The sequence below is a fragment of the Ochotona curzoniae genome, unplaced genomic scaffold (assembly GCF_017591425.1).
Source record: "Ochotona curzoniae isolate NIBS_2020 unplaced genomic scaffold, NIBS_Ocur_1.0 contig_4612, whole genome shotgun sequence".
In the NCBI taxonomy this organism is placed as follows: domain Eukaryota; kingdom Metazoa; phylum Chordata; class Mammalia; order Lagomorpha; family Ochotonidae; genus Ochotona; species Ochotona curzoniae.
In genome coordinates, this window is record NW_024466343.1 from 13,988,324 (window position 1) to 14,005,332 (window position 17,009).

Below are 17,009 nucleotides of genomic sequence, written 5' to 3' on the forward strand. Positions count from 1 at the left end.
CCTGTTGTTAAAGTTGTGTAGTGACATCTCATTGGAGGGGCTGATATTCTGCCAGCTCTACTTTCAGACCAAGGATGGTCTCCCAATGAAACTGTTGAATTTATCTGAATAATAGGATGTTGGACATTACACATGATCCATGCCTGCAATGAAGGAATCATGACTGGTTATGAACTGTACTACTGTAACTATATGGAGCAATTCAATATGGGAGAGGGCTTGGGGAGGGGCTGGGGGAATCCCAAAGCCTATGAAACTGTGTCATAAATAAATAAATAAATATATACATATATATGTGTATATCTATATATAAGAAATAAAAATTAATTTAAAAAAAGATATAGAAGTGCCATGGCTCAATGATTAAATCCTCACCTTGCAAAAACCAGGGATCACATATGGGTGCCAGATCATGTTCAGCTGCCTCACTTCCCATCCTGCTCCTGGCCTGTAGGCTGGGAAAGCAGAACATGACCCATAACCTTAAGTCTCTGAACCTGCGTGGCTGACCAGGAGGAAGTTCCTGCTCCTGGCTTTGGACTGGCTCAGCTCCAGCCACTGTGGCCTTTTGGGGAGTGAACCAAGAGATGGAACATTTTTCTGTCTCCCCTTCTCCCTATAAATCTGTCATTCAAATAAAAATAAACATTTTTAAAAAGAGATATACTTGGCAATAATATTCAATAGTGCTCAAAGTTCCTTTCTCATAATATACTTACTAATTAAAATTGTAACATAAGTCAGTTACTCTTTCAGGAGTTATGTCTAACTACAGTATCTGTGAACTTAGCTGGTGAAGTGTTACCTGGTCTTTTAACTAACCACACACATGTAAAACTGCAAAAATATTCAGGTCCAGTGAAACAATCACAGTGAAAATCAAAACCTCACTCTGAAAGACCTATGAAACTAACAGTATACAATTTCACACAAGCTAGAAGTTTCCATGAATTCCCTTCTGCTCAGTGAAGCTTCAAATTATACACGAGAATTGTGATGAAATGTTACTCAGCCAGTTTTTCTGAGAAACACAACTTAAGACTTTTAATCAATTCCAAAATCAAAAGGCTAACTTAAGCAGAGTATTCTATTTTAGCTCAACCATAACGACAACCTCAGTGTTGATGGTCACAAGCTTAGCTGTTAAAAGATTACTCCGATTCCAAAAGCAAGAGGAAAAAAAACAGGGAGCAGAGTAGCTTCATTCTGCCTATTAGTCATTTCAGTGCAAAAACTTCTAAGCAATCAAGGACTTTGTGACACAGCTGCTGCTGAAGCACAGACTGATCACAGCAAACCATTACATAGAGGAGCTCACTATCTAGGATATGTTACACAAACTTGGTCATACTAACACTATTGTAATTTCATTAAAATAAAAGCAATACTAATAAGCTGAATTATTGTTTGATTCAAATAACCTGTAACAAAACCTTTCACACAGTCACACATCACATGGTGACTCTGCAGTTGATGATGAATTGCTTTTACATCAATGGTCCCAGGAGATTGTATAATCTATGACCATGGCAGGTATCTTACTTGGCTCAGGTACATGCATATGATTTTACAGAATATATCTGTGTTTAAGCAACACATGATATCATCTATCACTGATTAGGATAGCTGTCCAGATTCCAAGATACGTCAAATTTAACCATGAATTTATTATCAGTGAAACTTGAAGATTAAGCACCTAAATATGTATTTACCCTACAAAAGCCATTTCATTCATATAATATTATTGGAATTTTGAAACATATATAAGCAAGGGGAAAAAAACCTACAAAGTAATCATAATAAATAGGATCTCTCTCCCCAACCCACAATATCACAAAGACATTGCTTTTTCTTTTTTTTAAAAGACTTTTTGTCTCCAAAGTTTTATTTATTTGAAAAATAAAAAAGACACAGCAGAATGATACAGAACTACCCTTCATTTCCTGGTACACTTCTTGAATGGCCACAACAGCCAGGGCTGGGCCAGACTGAAGCCAGGAACTCAATTATCATCTGCTGTTTTCCCGTTGGCAGGGAACTAGTACAGCATGGAGCAGCAAAGACTTGAACCAGTAGTCCAAAGTGAGGATTCTCTCATTTTAAGCAATTGTTTAATCCACTGTGTCACAATATCGACTATTTATTTATTTGGAAGATAGAATAACAGAGAGAGAAATAAGTCTCTTCTACCCATTGGTTCATTTCACCAAATGCCCCTTAACAGCTAGGAGTAAGTCAGGCTGAAACCAGGTGCCAGAACTTGATCTGATCTTCCATTCAGTGGCAGGAACCCAAGTCCTTAGGCCACTATTTGCTGCCTCCCAGGAACACTAGAGGGAAGCTCTATTAGAAGTGCAAAGCAGCTGGACCTCCAATCAGGCACTTGGATATGGAACACAGGCATTCCAAGTGGCAGCCTAACCCAATATGCAAAACGCCCACTCCAGAGACAGTTTTGTTTACTACTAGTGGGTAATTACATACACAGGCACCTAAAAACTGCCCTTTTTTTAAAATTATATTTTGAGAATCTTTACATAGTTAATTAGGGTAAAAAGGTTCAAGGGCTATAGGAAAGTGGATATGATTATTATTTCCAAATTGTAAAAACTGCCTTTAAGTACTTCTCAACATTGGGATCAGTACCTATTTATAACAGAAAATCTCATTACAGGAAAACTGCAATAATCTGAGTATAAAATGTTATCTTCCTGCTTGTGAAGGCTACTAAGCACTTCTGAACAGTTTTGCCTTTCCTGTATGCTGGTCTCATTCCAAAGCATCCAACAACATATACATACTTTGGATGAAAATACGCAAGGGCACTCTGGATTTTGCTGGTTAAATGATTACGCAGAGCTAACTACCAAGCAGCATTTTCCAGGTTAGAATCTGGAGAAAACTGGACAGCACTGAGATATGTGAACTTTACCCCTTCTGAAAGGAAACAAAGATCATAAATCTCATTCTTGATGTCATCCAAAGATGTTTATTTTTCTACGCTACAGCCAGGAAACTAAGTCTCACAGAAATCAATAGGATTGCCACAGTCACATTTCAACTGTGGTGTAAAGCCAGGATACACCTGTCACTTCTCCACTTCAGCACTGTACAGCACATCTATTACATAGCACTTGAAAGTAAAACACAAGTGGGGCTGGCTCCATGGTTTAGTAGGCTAAGCCTACACCTGTGGTACCAACATCCCATATGGGCTCTCATTCATGTCTTGGTTGCTCCACTTCCCATCCAGCTGCCTGAGGAAGAAGCTTCTGATGGGCTGTATTCTGATGCGCGTATTTAGGGAGTGAACCAGTAGTTGAAAGATCTCTGTCTCTCTATCTCTCTGTAACTCTACCTTTCAGATAAAAATAAGAAGGTAAATACACCTAAAATTATTTTTAAAAATATTTTTATTGTAAAAACAGATTTGCAAAGAGAAGTAGGGACAAAGATCTTCCATCCACTGGTTCACTCCCCCAATGGCTGCAATGGCTGGAGCTGAGCCAATCCAAAGCCAGGAGCCAGGGAGGAGCCAGGAGCCTCTTCTAAGTCTCTTATGTGGATACAGGGTCCTAAGGCTTTGGGCCATTCTTTGTTGCTTTCCCAGGCCATGAGCAGGGAGCTGGTTGGGGACTGGAGCAGTAGGGACACATAAACCTGTACCCATATGGGATATCAGCACTTGCAGGAAGAGAATTAGCCATCTGAGCCACTGTGGTAGTCCCACAATAAAGAAAATATTTTTTAAAAAGAAAGTGAAACACAAGCAAAAAAAAAGGTTCCATGAAGCTTCTCTAAATGGTTGTTTCCACAATCCATCTGAAATTATTGCACTTGGATCATATTTCTTTAAAGCTTTATCTATTCATTTGGAAATTCAGAGTTACAGAGACAGAGGCTCCATCCTCTGGTTTTTCCAAAGGCTGTACTGGACAGTGCTGGGTCAGGCTGCAGACAGGAGCTTCATCCAGGTGTTTCACACAGATGGGAAGGGCCTGAACACTCAGGCCATCTTCCATCCTTACCACAGGTCAGTGGTAGGAGCAGCTGGATGGACGCAGAGCAGGGACATGAACTGGCACTCAGATGGAACAGATTTGTCACAGACGGGAGTTTTATCATAATGCTATACCTTAATGCTAAGTCATGGAGAGAGAGAGAGGGAAAAAAAAAAGCAACTGCAGTCATAATAAGCACAGGGCAATGTGAACAAATAGCTCTAGTCTCAAATACCAGATCTACTGGTAGAATGTCACAGATAATAATACAAAACGTGGGACGGACACTGTAGTGCAACCAGTTAAGCCATCACTTGGGATGCCAATATTCCAGACTCCCTGGGATTGAGTTCCAACCCTTCTTCTAAGCCAGCTCCCTGGGAAGAAGCAGATGATGGCTTGAAGTACCCGGGTTCCCACACTCGCACAGGACACCAAGATGACCTTTCTTCCTGGCTCTCAACTTTGGCCTAGTCTGGCCCTGGCTAATGTGGGTACGGGAGAGTGACTCAATGGGATAGTTCTCTTTCTGCCCCTCTTTATGACTATCTTTTGAATAAATACATACATTAGCATATATTTTGGACTAATCAATCAACACGTGATATCTTACAGATAATGCTTCCATGTGTTGGGTAAAAACTGGTTAGAGATTATATAAAAGTTCTACAGTTAATCAAATAATTATGCCAGGGAAACAGATCTCTACTACAAATGAAAAGTCATTTTAGAGGGCAATCTATAGACATGAAATGTGTAAATCTCTGCTTATCAAAGGTATTTCTACTATGATATACTGAGTCATACAGACAGGCAAGCTTAACACATAAGGACACTGGTGACTACAATACTATTTGTAATGGTAAGTACAGTAGAGACAATCTTAACACCCATCATAGACTAACAGTTAAATATCACTGTGGTAGAGTCTAACAAAGTGCTAACTCTGGGATTACTGATCTGCATGCAGAGAATGCAAACAAAAAGTGATGGATTAATGAGAAAAATACGAGCACATTACTACTTACATCAAACTAGTCACATGCTTCTAGAAGAAAGGTGGGTAAAAGTCACAAACTGCTACAAATGGCATTCCTGACATGGGAGGGTCAGGTACAGGGAGAGATGGAAGGCCAGGAGTTTGACTTTTTCTATATAACACCTTTATATGGCCTGAATGTTTCATTAGCATGTATCATCTAGTTAAATTTTTAGGGGCAGGGGACTCAAGCAGTGTGAAATGACATCATGGGGGTGAAAGCACTCATTCCAATCTCTGAGAGCAGCACCTCTGCCCTGTAGTGGAAACATCAACTAAGACAAATGAGCTGCTTCTCCAAGCTGAACATACCCAGAGGTAATTTCTTAACACTGCAAGCAGAGATTAAACCACAATCAGTAATGATTCCAGTAGAATCACTATAATGTAAACTATATAATAGGCAAAATATTAAATTTTATAGCCATTCAAAACAAAATTTTGAAAAAAAATATAATCAATACAAAGTCCAACTTGCCATGTTTCCCCCAACTGCTATTCCCCTTTTGTTTCCCGAACACGTTGTATTAACTATTACAGCATGGATCAAACACAGGAAACTTTTATCCCATTCCCTAAACTGACTCCCTGGTCAGCAAGGTTATCATCATATCCTTTATACTTCACCTGGACTGGAAATCACTGACCTAGGGTTGGATCCCACCACATTTGGTGACCAAATGTCCAACAAGGCCCAAGGATCTATTAGCACAAACTATGTTATCATCCAAGAACAGACAAGCCTTAACATGTCAGGCATGCTTTAATTTAGAAGGCTTTCAAGTAAGTTTTTAAGTTTTATTTATTTTGATTTTTGAAACAGATTTGAGAGAGAGAGAATGAATGAATGAATGAATGAATGAATTATCTTCCATCCACTGGTTCACTCCCCAAATGACCGTTAAGGGTCACAGTGAGCCAATTAAAAGCCAGGAGCTTCTGCCTGCTTTCCCATATGGGTGCAGGGCCCTAGGACTTGAGCCATCCTCTACAGTTTTCCTAGGCCACAAGCACAGAGCTGGATTGGAAATGGAGTAGCTGGGATACAAACTGATGCCCATATAGGATGCCAGTGCTTCAGAATGAGGATTAGCTACTGTGCCAGCCCCTCTAGTTAATCCTTATCGGTTAAAAGTCAGTTGAGAACTCCTTATAAAATTTTTGAAATTATTGTTTTTTGACATTTCATTCCTAAAACAGATAAGAAATAGCAACAACATTTACTAAACACCAAATGTAATTCCTGAGTCAGGAAATGTTTCTTGTCAATGACTTAGTCCAAATTCAATCACTATGGTTCTCAATGTGTAGTCCTAAAAGCAGCATTGCTTGGGAACTTGTTAAAAATGCCAAGTGTTGGGGCTGGCATGGTGGATCCTGGCAGGTAAACACATCAACTGCAGTGCCGGCATCCCTTATGAGTGGCCACTGGAATTTCAGCTGCTCTACTTCCATCCCAGCTCCCTGCTAATGGCCTGAGAAAGTAGCAGAGGATGGCCCATATGTTTGGGCCCCTGAACTCACACTGGAGACTTATAAGCAGCTCTGGCTTTGGACTGGCACAGCACCAACCACTGTGGCCATTTAGAATGTGAACCAGCAGATGAAAATTTTTTCTCTTCTTAACTCTGCTTTTCACACAAGTAAAATGAATCTTAAGGGAATGGGAGGGGGGAAGCCTGCTATCAAGTTCCCTCCAGGCCAGAAACTCTGGAAATAGGCCAAAACTCAGTGTGTTAACAGAATTTCCATGTAAGTCCGATGCATGAAGTTTGAGAATCACTGCTGCAGCCTATAAAATGTGGCTCAATGTGTATTTAAACAGCTTGGATGGCAGAGTACCATAAAAGGATTCTTATCGAAGGGTCCTACAAAATGGATTCCAAGAAATAATACCTGTACTAAACAAAGGTTGAAACTAACAGTCCTAGGGAGGGTCTGGCTAAGCGAGCTTATTCAGCCTTGGTGGCTGGGTAGGGGAACCTTGAAAAACAACAGTGCATCAGTTGAATGTTCGCTTATCCAGTCCACATTCTCTATAGCCCAGCAAGTCCACTCCTGGGTAAACCCAAAGGAAACTTGTGGACATATGCCAGGCAGGACACACACAAGCAGCAGCACTCAATGGAGCAAAGAGCCCAAGCCTAAAGGATTAACCCAACCCCTCACACACCTAGGAGCCACAGAAGGTCACAAGCTGGACTTGTGTACAGAGGCCAGAAACCTTCAGTGACACACAATGTGGACGAGTGTCAGCATGATAAAGTGAAAAGAGCTGCAGAAGGCAGGCCATATAACATATGCTGGACCTGAACCCTGAAAAACATGGATCTAAATTGCATGGGTCCACTTATCCAAAGTAGTTTGAGTTTAGTTTGGTCTTGAGATTTATGACAATATGGAAAAATTAGCAGACCAAATGTATAGCCTAAGAATATACACAAAAAACTAATAAAAGTTATGACACATGTTTGAGCAAGATAGTCTATTTTATCATAAAGCATACACCAAATTATAGTTACAATTTGTCAGCAGAGTAGACATGGCTCCATTCCAAGTGTACCTCTTCCTGCTGTGCTAAGTGTGTAGCAGCCCCTGCTGCCACCACAGAGGGTAACACATAATCCTCAGATTTACATCTGCATGAGGTCAGTGTCCCTAACTCCTTTGCTGTTTAAGTGTCAACTATAGTTATAGTGTGTGTATGAGAAATTACAGATGCAATAAATTTCTATGGTAAAAGACACCAGGAGAATGACAAACACTAGATTCAGTAAGCAGTTGTTTCAGGTGAAGGAAATAAGAAAAGGGAATGGATGGGTGCATATAGTTACACAGAAATTAATGTCAAGGTCCCAGCTCTTTGTTAGGTGGCACCTATCATATTATTAGAACTAAATCAATAAATGGGCCAATCAAGAGAATGTGTCACAGAGTTTGCGTTGTACTGTAGACTACTAAACTCCCATCCACAATGCCATCGTCTCATATTAGAGAGCTGGGTTCAATTCTAGGTGCTTGGCTTCTGATCCAGTTCCCTGACAAGGCACCTGAGAAAGCAGCCGGAACACGATCAAGTACTTTGGCCATTAACACCCATGTAGGAAACCCAAATAGGAGTTCTGGTCTTTGGTTTCAGACTGGATCAGCTCCAGCCATTGCAGTCATTTGGTGAGTGACCCAAAGGATGGATATTTTGTCTCCTTCCCAGTCCCTCCCAGACATTCTTTCAAATTAATTTTAAAAAATGTGTCATGATCCAAGAGCAGACTAACTCATTTCACCTGAAGTACTTGGAAAAAAATTTACATACATATATATCATTCCTCAAATATTTCACACAATTTAAATTCTATAGAGTGAGTCAATATGGCTTAGGATGCAATAAACAGTTTTGGTTTTTAGGTCTTACTACCAACATGAAGGATAAACTGGTTTGGGGTCAAGGAACCCAAAGCTAAGAACTGTCCCCTTCACTCCCACTAAAGTATAAACAGTTTTGACAAGTTTCAGATGTTTTACAAAGCAACCACAGATGTGCCAAGGATGTTTGCCCAAGTGCTAAGAAGACCTGTCCCCGCACCATCCACTGCTACCGGCATAGCTGCACCTTGCAGTTCCAAAGTGGTTCCAAAATGGGGTAGAAGTAGCGCTGTTTACCCATGGAAGAAGGTGAAGCAAGCCGTTAGGTAATGCACCCACATTACCTAGAAGGGGCACAAACCTGGAAGAGGAAAACACACACAGCTATCTAACCTGGAAACTAAGAACAAAAACTAGCTGCTTATAACTCCACAGATTCACTGACCTTCGTTTCCACCCCAAACTCAGGAAGTACCCACAACAAATGAAGAAATCCCCTGAGTGCACCTCCTCATTTTGAAATAACATGGCAGATGACTGGTTGTGCTTACTAATGATCTGTAAGATGCAGTCTTGTATTTACATTCTAAGAGCCCATCCACAGGAACATTCCTAAAATTTGAACATCGTATAGAAAAGAATAATGTGGAAGGTGCCATCTCTTAGAATTAAACAGATTACAATCAACTGGGAAAAGACTGACAAACTCAAGTCAGAGATACACAGCAAAGGCAATGACTAGTACCTATTTTGTATTATAATTACCTACTGGCCAAATATTAAGACTCCTTGTGTTGCTTTAAGATTCAAATTCAGTTCTATAATCCTTTAAAACCAATCTGCTCCAAATCTGTTTCTAAAATCAGTATGCCAAGAACTATGCCAAAATTTTTAAGGGTTTTTTGTTGCTTTATAGCTCAATTTTCCCCAAAAAAGTACACACGAATTTCATTATATGAAAAAAAATATTCAAAAGCAATATAACAAACTTGGGAATTTATGGCCAGGTGCCAGGTGACTGACTTAGCTGGTGACAATGAAGGTGGTGAATGGGCAGCTGAGAAGCAGAACTGACAGTCCATGGCAACCAGGGTACTAGATGGAGGCAGTGATCCTCTCCTGTAAAGCCGTGCCTTTGGTACTAGAGAATAATGACAATTTGATAGAGTTAGAAGAGTGAGGTTAATAAAAGGGCTTGGGTGGTACCACATTCAGTGTATAACTTACTGAGTCCAGTTATGCCTTTCCAAGACATCCAACAGAGATACACTTCAGCACCTACACAGACCAAACATCATCTCTGCAGAATTAGGAGTCCTTGGTCATCACCCCATCCTTAATTCAACTCACACTGAATTCTAACACTTTAATAGCAAATAACACTATCAAGTGCTTGGTAGATGCAAGCCACTTTTCCAGGCACCATTCTGGTACTAACATTTTTTTTTCTTAACTATCAAAATCTTATGAGGAACACGCTATTAAAATTTGTTTTTGCCCACTTGAAATAACACTTCTTGGGATCAGTGTGATAGCTCAACTTGCTACTTTTATACCTGCAAGCACTGGCATCCTATAAGGATGCTGGTTTGTATCCCAGCTGCTCCACTTCTCATCAAGTTCTCTGCTTGTGGCCTAGGAAAACAGTGGAGGATGGGCCAAAACCTTGGGATCCTGCACCCATATGGGAGACCTGGAGAGTTTTCTGGTTTTGAATTAGCTCAGCTCTGGCTGTTGCGGCCATCTGGGGAGTTAACCAGTGTATGGAAGATCTGTCTCTCTCTCTGTATATCTGCCTTTCCAATAAAAACAAAACAAACAAGCAAACAAAACCACTATTTCTATTCTCTCAGAATCCCACGTTTTTAACAATGCTCAGGTTCTGGTTTGCACTCTATGGAATTAGGCAGTTTGATACAGCTGGATCTTCTTTATCTGTGTATCCCTATTCTCCCAGTCTGAAAAGCAGGAAGATACTCAACAATAGCTTATGATATGGTTAATCATTTCTGGGGGCTTCAATGAAGCATTTTTCAAGTGTAACTGTGGCCTAGGACATTACTTGGACTAACCATGTTCTGGATACTGTTGAATCACTCATACTGACTTGGGTGGTGGTGCTTTTCAAAAGTACAAACCAAATATAAGGTAATTCACCCAGATAAGAACTTTCAAAGGTTCCCAATCACCTACTGTCAAAGTTGATAGCACTGTTCTCCAACCTTAGCCCAGCACAACCCAACTCAGGGCCAACTTCACCAAACTACCCGTAACCACAACTGTCTACTGCGCTACATGACACACCAGGTGTCTGGCTGACTCCTCCTCTCCTCTTAGACATGGCTGAGTTCTTGCTGAAGCCTTTCCCCATGACCTCCTTTTCCTTCCCTCCCTTCCAATACTGGAAATTTCCCAAACACAATTCCTCAAGGCAATACACATATTTTTATCCTCAGCTCCGTCAAGTTACAGTGTAGAATTTAATGTCTCTACTGAAAGAATTATCAAAGCATAATTCAGTAAGTCTGCTCATATATTATTATTTTTTAAATACAAATTTATTTGAGATGTAAGAGAGGGAGAGAAAAGCATTTCACTTCCCATTCATTAGTTTATCCCTGCCCCCAAATAACCACAAGGGCCAGGGCAGGTCTGAGCCAGACAAGAGCTGGGAATGTAACCCAAGTTTCCCAGGTGTTGTCAAGAACTCAATGACTTGAGCCATCACTGCTGCCTCCCCATTTGTGGGCAAAAAAGTAGAGCCAGGACTCAAACCAAGGGACTCCTGGTGTGGGATGTTAGATGCCTTAAATGCTATATCAAACACCCTCTCCCTACCACATAAAATCAGCCTAACATCAAACACCACCCTTCCAGGTTGTTTTCCAGTACCAATAATGAAGGGTACACGTCTCTATACCACATGTCTCTATATCACATCCTGCACATACTTCAAGATACCCTGTACCTTCATGACCAGCTAATCAAAGTACCTTTACCATTGACTCCAGACTGCACAGGGGATCAAAATCTCATCATATGAAGAGCAAATGGTCAAATTAATAAGGAATGCTCACAACTACTATAGGAGACATGGGAAGGCAACCCTAAGAGACTTTGGAATCACTCCAGCTTAAGTACAAGAAATGAATAAAATAATACAATTCTGGGATAGTGTCTTCTCATCTTTTTATTTCTAGCTACATACTACGGCGAAGACAATTGAATGTTCACTCCTAAAATATCTAAGGCATAGCTAGAGTTGGCCTAAGAGTCGACAAGGTCAGGTTCTAGAAATAAGCCGACTTTTTGCTAGATTTTAGGTCTTTCACAGTCCAATGTGTGAGCATTCTAATTTCCTCATATATCTTCCTTAGTATGTTTAGAACACAACGAGCTTAACAAGTCTTGTCACAAGGCACAACGTGCCATGAGATCGTCACATTTCATCCTAGAAAAACTGAGTCTTTGCTCCTGTCCTCAAGCTGTTTCTTCCCTGTTTCTCAACCCGTGGGCTTTATTATCTCCACTGTCCAGAAGTGAAAAGAAAAGGGAAGGAAAGATAAAATGACTTGGTGGAAGGGGCCCCCCAGTCCCTAACAGAGCCTTCATTTTAACTATCAGTTCGTAATCCTCTTATCAAAAAACACTTTGTTCTGGAGGCTTTTATTGACAGCAGGCAAAACAGGGTCTCAAATTAATTATTAGCTTTTCTTGTCCATAGAGTTTGAATGAATCAGCCTAGCTCACCAGGCCTGTAGGTTGTTAGCTCCAGCTTAAGCTCTGTTTGCTGGACCCGAGCTCATAAATCAATCACTTACTTTTACATTTCAAGACAGCTTGATCCAAACTCAAAGTATTTTTCTGGCCACATCTCTAATGTTCACTTTTTTTTTTTTAAATCTCCTAAAATGTGTCAAGTCACACCAACCTTTCCCACCTACGATCAAATGGAATCAGAAAAAGCTGCCAGAAATTTCTTCTACCCTAGCCAATCCTTGCTAACACCTCGAAAGGTTCCATGGCCTCCACCACTCACAGCCCAAGATGTTGACTGTTAGGAACAGAGGAGCCCAGAAATCCAAACTCGATGAAGACTACACCCTCATACCAACGCTAGCGAAAACCTCTTAATGCTGACCCCATCATAGTCCGAAAACGGTAGAAACCTCAGTTCTCTCAGATTCAGCACGAGCGAAATCAGCAGTAGCAGTAATGACAGCTTGGCATTCACAACCGTGAACCTTGGAGGGTGGCATTAATGTAAGCATTCCCATATCCCAAGTGGTGAGAGCAAATTACTTAGAGCCCATTTCCTGAGCCCAAGTGACTTGCATAACTGGGGGATTAGCATAGGCTCAAAAGGGTGCAGAGATCACAACTGGGTTCAGGGTAGTTGACAAAATTCTAAAGCTAAACATACCCGCCTATTACATGAGGTCAAATCTTCCCCTACAGCACTGTCAGGTGCTCTACCCTCCAGCAGAGGCCATGGGTGGCCACGGGCTACCCAGTAACTCCTTCTTACGACCGCCTCTTGTGGTTGGCATTCTCAAATCGCTGAGCCCGAATGTCCCGCAACCTCTTGAGAGTCACCACACTGCAGCCCCAAATCGGCCATCCCTTCCTCCTCACGCTCCGGTGTCGCCAGTCTTTCCACGCTGCCGGGCGCCACCCCAGCTCCATCCCTGACAGCACCTGAGCGGTCCCAGAGCTGGCACCTACCTCCTCTCCCAGCGCGACCCGGGTCGAAGCTCGCCCGCACCCTCAACGGCCCCAACGGCCGTGCCGCGCCTCTCGCCGAGCACTGGGGCGCCGCGCCAGGTGCCGGCGCTCACCTCCAGCCTGCCCACCCGCCCACCCCCGCCCGCCTGCTCCCAGCCCAGCCGCTCCCTCCAAGCTTCCAGAACCCGACGCGTCACAATCCCAGCGCGGGGCGAGGCCGCTCACCGTCACGGCCCCCGGGAGCGGCCGGGAGTCACCGCTCGGCGTCCTCGCCCGGCTCCCGCAGCCCCGCGGGCCCGCACAGGCGCGGCGGGACGCAGCCCCTCCTCCGCCGCCGGCTCCCGCCTTCCCAGGCCCGCTGCGCTCCGCCCCTCGCGGCCGCCTCCCGACCGCCTCCCGGCCGCGGCAGGTCCGCGAGGTTCCCACTCCGCCTTCACGCGCCGGCGCCGCAGGCCTCGCCGCCTCCCATTGGCTCCGCCAGTTGCTAGGCGATGAACATCCGCGGCCCGCATTGGCCGGGTGGGGGGCCTCGGAGTCTCCTCCTCACCACCCAAAAAAACGCCCTGAAGAAACCCCTGTCCCTGGAGCCTGAGCGGGTTCTGGGCGCAGCTGCGGCTGCGGCACCTGTTACGCCCTGAGATTCACCCGGCCGAGCTCTGCTCCCCGCCCCCTCCTGCTCAGTGGGGGCAGGGGGTCGCCGAATCCCAACGCCTGTCCTAGGAGCAAAAAAGTGAGGTATGCCATGTGCGTTTGCCAACGCGAAGGGGTTTAACAAACACCACAAACGCGAAGGGGTTTAACAAACACCACCTGGCAGCCAGAATTAGGTCTTCGCACAAGGGAACTTCAGGCATTGAGAATTGTGGATGCAAACACTAACAAGGGCAAAGTTACACGTAAAATTAGGGTAAAGAAACGGACCTCAGTGCAAGTTCGGCTGTAAGGGCATTTGTGCTCTAGAAGCTAATGCAAAAATGTCCCACACCCACTCTGAAAAACATGTGCATAGAAAATGCATGGCAGGTGTGGAGCAGTGGCCAAGGTCAGGGTGCAGCGGCTCTCCCACTCCGCCAAACCCATGTCTGCCTTCAGGAAAGCAGAGAGGGCAGAGAAAGAGATGCTGAAACTCCAGACTTACGAGTTGCTTTATAAACTTCACGTGTTTGGGTATTTTTTTTTCTTTGTGAAACCAAAAGGTTTACTCAAGAGCAGAAAAACAGGTTTGCCATTTTAAAATAGGAAGCTCCTGAGGAAGCTTTAAACAAGAAGCATTGACACTGAAAGCCAAGAGGAGGAGTGCCCCATTTCTTGCTTATACATACACACACACAACCATGAATGAAAGGTCAAGGACAGAAAAGGAGCACGCCAGTAGTGACAAGGTCAGGTCCAAGATAATGCTTCATTCGTCTTTGGCCTAAACCATCAAAAGGCCCTCTGCCCGGTGCAAAGCTGGGGGCTAAGGCAGAAGCCAGTTACTACTGCCAAGGATCAAATCACCTTGCTCCTCCTAACTCAGACTGTACAAGAGGGGTGGGGGTTATCAATCCCCTCTCAAGAGAACTTGCCAAGTTTCAATTGTACATTCCCAAAACATCACACCTGTTTCAATCTGAAGAAGCAACTTGATCACCATTTTGCTTTGAAATAGTGCTTCCAGCTTCAGTTTGACCAGTTGACTCTTCTGATTAGCTGGAAATGTTGAGAAAAGTCACTGCAGTGAGCAGTGTCTGCCCCGCTCCCACCCCAAGTCCTTTGTTAGGAAGGCTTGAGTCTGGCAGAGGTGAGCTCTAGGAGGGTTGGCCAACTTTGAAAAGAATCAGATCCTCCTGGAAAACAGCAGTTCCAATCTAAGGAGATCTTTCCACATGTGAAATTGTTGAGGACTCTAAAAAGCTTTTGTGTACATAGACTTTGTATCAATATCACATTAGAATTGAAAATGAAAAAAAATTAACTTATTTTTAAAACAAAAAGTAAATGTTATTAACAAGAATAACACATTTTTCAAAGATTTACTTATTTATATTAGGGCAGTTTTTACAGAGAAGGAGAAACAGAAAGGTCTTTCATCTACTGGTTCACTGCCAAAATGACCACAATGGCTAGAGCTGAGTCAATTCCAAGCCAGGAGCCAGGAGCCAAGAGCTTCTGGGTTTCTCACGTGGGTGTATAAGCCCAAGGACTTGGGTCATCCTGCTTTGTTTTCCCAGATCTTTAGCAGGGAGCTGGATCAGAAGTGGAGCAGCCAGGACAGGAACTAGGGTCCATGTAGGATGCTGGCACTGCAGGCAGTGGATTACCATGCCACACTGCTGAGCCAACCCCAAGAATAACAGATTCTATAGAAGGTTGTATTTCCCCCAGATTAGTAAGTTAATATGTTATTACTTTAATTAAAAAAAAATTTAGGCAGAAAGAGGCAGAGAGCTCTCCTTCACTCCCCAAGGATAGACAATAGAGCCAGGGAGGGGCTCAGGTTGGAGCTAAAGATGGAAATCCAAGCTGGGTCTGCTACGCAAGTGGCAAGAGCTCAATGGCTTGAAACAACACTCCTTTGTCCCAGGGTCTGTGTTAGCAGGAAACAGGAATCAGAGCAGGAGGCGGTTATTAGACTCAGGAACTCGAGGTGGGATGCTGGAGTGTTAACCCTAGGCTGCACACCCTGATTTGGAATACCAGAAGTCATCTAGAGTCTCATTCTTGCTCTGCATTCAAAGTTCATTATTTCAGGTCGACTCTGGAAAATTGTACCATGCACTTGTAGGAGAATGAATGAGAAAGAGCCAAACAAAATCTTAGTACTATGACAGTTTCAACCATGTCGGAGACTTAGGGATCTTCCCTAAGAACTCTTTTTGCTGTTGTTGTTGTTTTTACAAATAATACATTTAAAATTTCTTGATTCAACCTAACTTGATTATCCCTCTTTGTGTGTGAGTAGCAAAGCAGGTAAGCATCTGACCTAATCCTGGTTGGACATAAAGGGATATGGATATGGGGAGAGGACAGGAGGTGACCAGTCTCTAGTGAGAAAAACAAGTTTAGTGACACTTCCTGAATCCAAGAAAGAAAAGCCAGAAAAATGCACAAAAGGCAACTCAGCATCCAAATGTCACTGAGTGGCTAGATGAACCTACCTTAGCTCTGTGTCTTGTTTAAACCAACTCAGGTGTTCAACCAAGAAGATCCTGACTGAGATAACAAATAATCTGGCTGCAATGTGAAAATGGTATAAGGTCACATTTAGTTCAGGGCTAAAAGAAACTGAGCTTGGTAGAATATTGCTAGTATAAGAAAAAATGAAGAAAGCCACAATATGGGAATTATTTTTCAATGCTTGACTTTAGCTTTTTTCTTGTTCTTAGCAACAGAATTAAGTGCATGTGATTGAAATACCATTATTTTTTAAAATACACCAAAACTTGCACTCTTGCTCCTCTATGTTCTATTTTCACTACAGAGGCCAATCAGAGTATTTCTTTGAAAGCACATGTCAGGTCATGTCACTTTTTTGATTGTCCTCACTCAGGTCATGTGCTTATCAAGGCTGTAAGGTTTTATAAATTGTCCTCCACATCTCTGATTTCAACTCTTGCATTTCTATCAACCAGTCTCTCAACTAACCCCAAGTTCCCTCATTGTTCTTCGAGCTTACTGACCACAGTCTTGCCTCAGGGCCTTAGCACTGGCTATTCCTTGTGTTTGAATGTTCTTCCCCTTAGTGTGTGTATTACTTAGGACTTCTTTCTCAAGTCTGCCCAGCCTAACAACATCTAATTAAAGTTGGAATCCCCTGCCAAGTTTCCAAATCTAACCTTATTCTTATATAAACTTTAACTATGACATGTAATTAACTTACTCTGGTTGTTTAGTCTGTT